The following is a 6,318-nucleotide window of genomic DNA, read 5'->3' as shown; positions in this document are numbered from 1 at the left end:
AGCTCCGGCAAGGAGAAGAGGCGGCGGAGCCGGTGACGTGCCCGGGCGGCGCGGGCGAGCCGGTGGAGGCGGGTGGCGGCGTGGGCCTCGGGGGCCCGACCTGGGCCTCTCGTGCCGGTGGCGGCGACGATGTGGGGCGGCGGCGCGGCCCAATGCCGGTGTGACACGTGGCGGCGGCAGGGTAAGTCGGACGTGTCCGGCCCCGTCGGACGTGTCCGGCGGCGGCGGATCTGAGATTTTTAGGGTTAGGGGGGAGAGGATCCGCGAATTTGGAATGGGGGTGTATATATAGGCATAGAGGGAGCTAGGAGAGTCCAAATGAGGTGCGGTTTTCGGCCACGCGATCGTGATCGAACGCTCTAGGACATGGAGCAGAGTTTGGTGGGTTTGGAGCCAAATTGGAGGGGTGTTGGGCTGCAACACACACGAGGCCTTTTCGGTCCCTCGGTTAACCGTTGGAGTATCAAATGAAGTCCAAATGATACGAAACTTGACAGGCGGTCTACCGGTAGTAAACCAAGGCCACTTGGCAATTCTCGGTCTAATATGGAAATATTTAATCCCCACACATGAAAGAAAGATAGAAATGACCACCGGAGGAGAACGAAGCGCCGAAATGCAAAACGAACAACGGGGAAAATGCTCGAATGCATGAGACGAACACGTATGCAAATGCAATGCACATGATGACATGATATGAGATGCATGACAACGACAACAACACATGGAGAGAAAAAACCGAACCCGAGAAAAATAAAAATAACTTAACGCCGGAAACGGCAAGAGTTGGAGTACAAATTGGGAAAGTTATATCCGGGGTGTTACAACACTCCACCACTACGAAAATATCTCGTCCCGAGATCTAGGACTGAAAGAACACTGGGTACTCAGAACGGAGGTGATCCTCATGTTCCCAGGTAGCTTCACGGTCGGAATGGTGTGACCACTTGACTTTGAGAAATTTGATTGACTTGTTGCGAGTCTTGCGTTCAGTCTCTTCAAGAATAGCAACTGGGTGCTCACGATAAGAGAGATCTTCTTGGAGCTCAATGTCCTCAAAGTTGATGGTGCGGTCAGGAGTCTTGAAGCACTTTCGAAGCTGAGAGACATGGAACACGTCATGAACATTTGCAAAGTTTGAAGGAAGCTCGAGTTGATAGGCGAGGTCGCCTCTCTTGCTGACAATCTTGAAAGGTCCCACGTATCTAGGGGCAAGCTTCCCTTTGATACCGAAGCGACGAGTACCTTTCATAGGAGAGACACGGAGGTAAACATGATCTCCGATCTCGAAAGCCAAATCACGGTGCTTACTATCATAGTAGCTCTTCTGGCGGGATTGGGCTGCTTTGAGGTTATCACGAATGACTTTGCACATTTCTTCTGCCTCTGTGATTAAGTCATTACCCAGCAGCTGGCGTTCACCGGTTTCGGACCAGTTGAGAGGGGTACGGCACTTCCTGCCATACAGAATTTCAAAAGGGGCCTTGCCCGAACTTGCTTGAAAACTGTTGTTGTATGAGAATTCAACATAAGGAAGACAATCCTCCCACTTCATGCCGAAGGAGATCACACAAGCCCTGAGCATATCTTCAAGAATTTGGTTGACACGCTCAACTCGACCGCTTGTTTGGGGATGGAAAGCTGTGCTGAAGCGGATGTTGGTGCCCATGGCCTTCTGAAAAGAATCCCAAAACTTCGATGTAAAGATGCTCCCACGGTCTGAAGAGATCACTTGAGGGATACCGTGCAGAGAGACAATTCGAGAGGTATAGAGTTCCGCCAATTGAGCTGCAGTGATCAACTCTTTGATAGGCAGAAAGTGAGCCACTTTGGTGAGTTTGTCAATGACAACAAATATAGCATCATTGCCACGCTTGGACTTTGGAAACCCAGTCACGAAGTCCATTTCAATGTGGTCAAACTTCCATTCTGGAATGGCAAGAGGTTGGAGGAGACCTGCTGGCCTTTGGTGTTCTGCCTTCACTCTTCTGCAGACATCACATTCATTCACGAATTGAGCGATCTCGCGCTTCATTCGAGTCCACCAATAAGCTTGCTTAAGGTCCTGATACATCTTCGTGCTCCCAGGGTGGATGGAGAGGAGAGAATTATGAGCCTCGTTCATGATCACTTTACGAAGTTCACCTATGGGCACAACAATACGATCCTCGAAGAAGAGAGTGTCCTTGTCATCAAGGCGGTAGCACTTGTACTTGGACTGACTCTTAGCAATCCCAATCTTCACCTTTTTCACCATAGCATCAAGAAGCTGTGCTTGGCGAATCTAGTCTTCTAAGGTAGGAGAGACTTGAAGGTTGGTGAGGAAACCTTGAGGAACAACTTGCAGATTAAGTTTGCGGAAAGCTTCACAAAGCTCGGGTTGATAAGGCATAAGAATCAGACTGTTGCAGTAGGCCTTTCTGCTCAATGCGTCATTAATCACATTGGCCTTGCCTGGAGTATACTCGATACTCGGATTATACTCTTGAATCATCTCGACCCATCGAGTTTGCCTGAGGTTGAGATTAGGCTGAGTGAAGATGTACTTGAGACTCTTGTGATCAGTGAAAATGTCCACTTTTCTTCCCAATAGAAGATGTCTCCAAGTCAAAAGAGCATGCACAACTGCCGCCAACTCGAGATCATGAGTGGGGTAGTTCTTCTCATTAGGCTTCAACTGGCGAGATGTATAAGCAACAACTTTCTTCTCTTGCATCAATACTGCGCCAAGACCTTGGAGAGAGACATCACAAAAGACCCCGTACGGCTTGGATTCATCAGGTGGAGTCAGAACTGGAGCAGTGATCAATTTCTCTTTCATAGTGTTGAAAGCAATATCACACTCCGTAGACCAAACATACTTGACGTGCTTCTAGAGAAGATTAGAGAGAGGCTTCGCGATCTTAGAAAAGTTTTCAACGAATCTTCGGCAATAGCTTGCGAGACCGAGAAAACTGCGGAGTTGCTTCACGTTCTGAGGAGGTTCCCAATTCACAATTGCGGACACCTTCTCAGGATTCACGGCAATGCCCTTGGCAGAGATGATATGACCAAGAAAAAGAACCTCATCGAGCCAGAATTCACACTTGGAGAACTTGGCGTAGAACTGATGTTCTCTGAGCTTATCAAGAACCAAACGCAAGTGCTTGGCATGATCTTCCTTGTTCTTGGAGAAAACCAGAATGTCGTCGAGATAGACCAAAATGAAGTCATTGGTCTAGGCGTTGAAGATGAAGTTCATCATGCGAGAGAACGTCGGAGGAGCGTTGGCGAGGCCAAAAGACATGACAGTGTATTCATATGAACCAAAGCTTGTTCTGAATGCTGTCTTGGGAATATCTTCTTCACGAATGCGAATTTGGTGATAACCCATACGGAGATCAAGCTTGGAGAATACTTGAGCACCTTTGAGTTGTTCAAACAGCTCATTGATGTTGGGAAGTGGGTATTTGTTCTTGATGGTCTTCTTGTTCACCGGACGGTAATCAACACAAAGTCGGTCCGTTCCATCCTTCTTCTTCACAAAAAGAACACCACAACCCCATGGAGAAGAACTAGGCCGGATGAGACCCATTCTCTCTTGCTCATCGAGTTGCTTCTTCAGCTCCTTCAACTCTTCAGGTCCGAGCTTGTAAGGACGCTTGCACACAGGTTCCGTACCGGGCTCAAGATCAATAACGAATTCAACTGGCCGGTGCGGAGGCATTCCTGGGAGCTCTTCTGGAAAGACGTCTTGATATCCGCAAACGACTGGAATTTGAGAGATAGCATCCAATTCACCCTTCTCATTGAGAGAAAACAGACGGATAGTATCATCACGAGCGGCAAAGACAATTACATCCTCAGACGAATGAGTCAATTGAATCTGCCTGGCTGCACAATCAAGCTGAGCCTTGTGCTTAGAAAGCCAATCCATCCCGAGAATAAGATCAATATCCGAGTTACCAAGAACCACCGGAGAAGAGAGAAACTTGTAATCGCCCAACGTGATAGAGACATCGGGAGCAACCAAACTAGAAGTCAAAAGCTTGCCGGGAGAAACAACTTGCATGACTTTGGGCATAATCTCGGTATCAACATTGTGCTTCAATGCAAAAGGGCATGAAAAAAAGGAATGTGATGCACCAGTGTCAAAAAGAACTTTTGCGGGAACATCGATAACAGGAAGGTTACCCATGATCACATCTGACGAGTCCTCTACCTGAGCTGCATTCATCAAATTGACCTTGGCATGCTTGGGGTTATGCTTGACCATAGCTGTACTTGTCGATCTGACAGGAGGAGGAGGAAGACGCCTCTGGTTGAGACACTTGTTGGCATAGTGACCCTTCTGTTGGCACTTGTTGCACGTGACCTCTGAAAGCGGACGGTGATACGGAGCACTCGATCTTGGAGCTTGAGACGAAGTCTTGTTCTAAAAGCCAGGGTTGGGTGGGTGGGAAGAACCCGTGCCACCTTTGCTCTTCTGCTGATACGGCTGACGGAACGGAGGAGGAGGAAGCCAAAACTTCTGTTGCTTGGCCACTTGAGTAGAGGAAGAAGGAGTAGCATCTCTGAATCGCTTCTTGGAAGCATCACACCTCAACTGAGTAGCCTCTTGCTTCAATGCCATGTTGTAGAACTCATCGTATCTCAAGGGCTCGAAGAGAACAAGAGCTAGCTGAATATCTTCTCTGAGACCACCCCTGAACTGATATATCATGCTCTTCTCATCAGGGACGTCCTGCTTGGCAAAGCGGGCGAGCTTCTAGAACAACTTGTTGTAGTCATAGACAGACAAAGAGCCTTGCTTCAGATTGCGGAATTCCTCACGCTTGCTTTCAACCACGCTCTGCGGAATATGATGAGCTCGGAAATCTCGACAGAAATCATCCCAAGTGATAACACATCCACCTCTGGAGTCCTTGTACTGCTGGAACCATTCTGCAGCTTGATCTTTGAGTTGGAAGGAAGCGAACTTGACAAAGTCCTCAGGCCTGGCGTTACTGCACTCGAAATGCTTACATAGATCCACAAGCCAATCGTCAGCCTCGGTTGCCTCAACACAATTGCTGAAAGTCTTTGGCCCGTTAGCAAGGAACTGGTTGAGTGTAGCAAAGTGACTCTGATTGCTGCCTTGATTCCCTTGACTGCCTTGATTGCGCTCTTGAAGAATTTGCATGATCAGCTGTGGGTTTGCATTGGTTGCGGCCATCATAGATTGCCATTCCTTTGGAGGAGGTGGAGAAGGTGGCGGATCAGGATTCGGAGTCGTGCACGTTGGAGGAGCCATCCTGAAGAGGTTGACCACCATTAGCACATTGACAGATAAATTATTGAAGCTGAATCCAACAGAATGAAAATTGCAACATATAGTCTTCACATCCGAACAAAATGAACAAATGCATTCCTCTTGAAATGGTCACATATCCATAAATTGAGAAGCCATGTAGAATTAAGGTAAAGAAATAAATCAACAAGGTACGGATCAAGAACGAATAATCGGTAAGAAATCCCAATCTCAAACCAATATCCGTGGAAGAAAAACTAGAGCTACTAGAATTCCCACCTATGAAACTTCCGAACCTTTCCGGTTATGCAATCAGGTGTTGGGGATACAGGGGAAGCATAATATCTCACCCAAACTAGCAAATCCTACATCCAGCTGTATCCATCCTTCAACACATAACCAAGAAACCTTCGGAAACCATCTACCTCAACCTTCAAAAAGCATCCATTATACAAGTTATGGTGATACTCCCGAACTCCCTCCCCAGTACTGGGTGGCGTCGAGGTTATCTCACCAGCGAACTGCATAAAAGAGATTTTCGATGTCGGCGTACTAGACTCAGGTATTCCAGAACTGCAACGATAAAATTATGATGACAACACCTCAGAGCTCAACTCCCCAGACACTTCCACTAAACCCCTGACAGGAGGCACCAAGACAATGTTCTCATCATAAACCATCGGAACGATTCCAAGATACCCACGTGATCCTTAAAATTTTTTTAGTGAAATTTGAGAAGAGAAGAGTCAAAACTCTATGTCAGGATGCCTTACCAGAGTGATGAGGAGACTGGGAAGTAAAAAGAATTCCTAATATCTCCGATATATAATTCCTAAAGACTCAAAACATTTTTCTAGACACAACTCGGCCGCTAAAAACGATCAAGCAATGGGGCTCCTAAGGTCGGGGAAGGCTCTGATTACCAAGTTGTCACACCCTCGATGCGACTATAGCTCCCACGTGTCGAGGCACGACTTAGAGACATAATCACATTGAAGGCATATGTCGCAAGTTAGGAAATCTTCACAAACATCCCATGTAATGTAATA

Source organism: Triticum dicoccoides, chromosome 6A, assembly GCF_002162155.2.
Source record: "Triticum dicoccoides isolate Atlit2015 ecotype Zavitan chromosome 6A, WEW_v2.0, whole genome shotgun sequence".
NCBI lineage: Eukaryota > Viridiplantae > Streptophyta > Magnoliopsida > Poales > Poaceae > Triticum > Triticum dicoccoides.
This window is presented reverse-complemented; position numbering follows the sequence as displayed.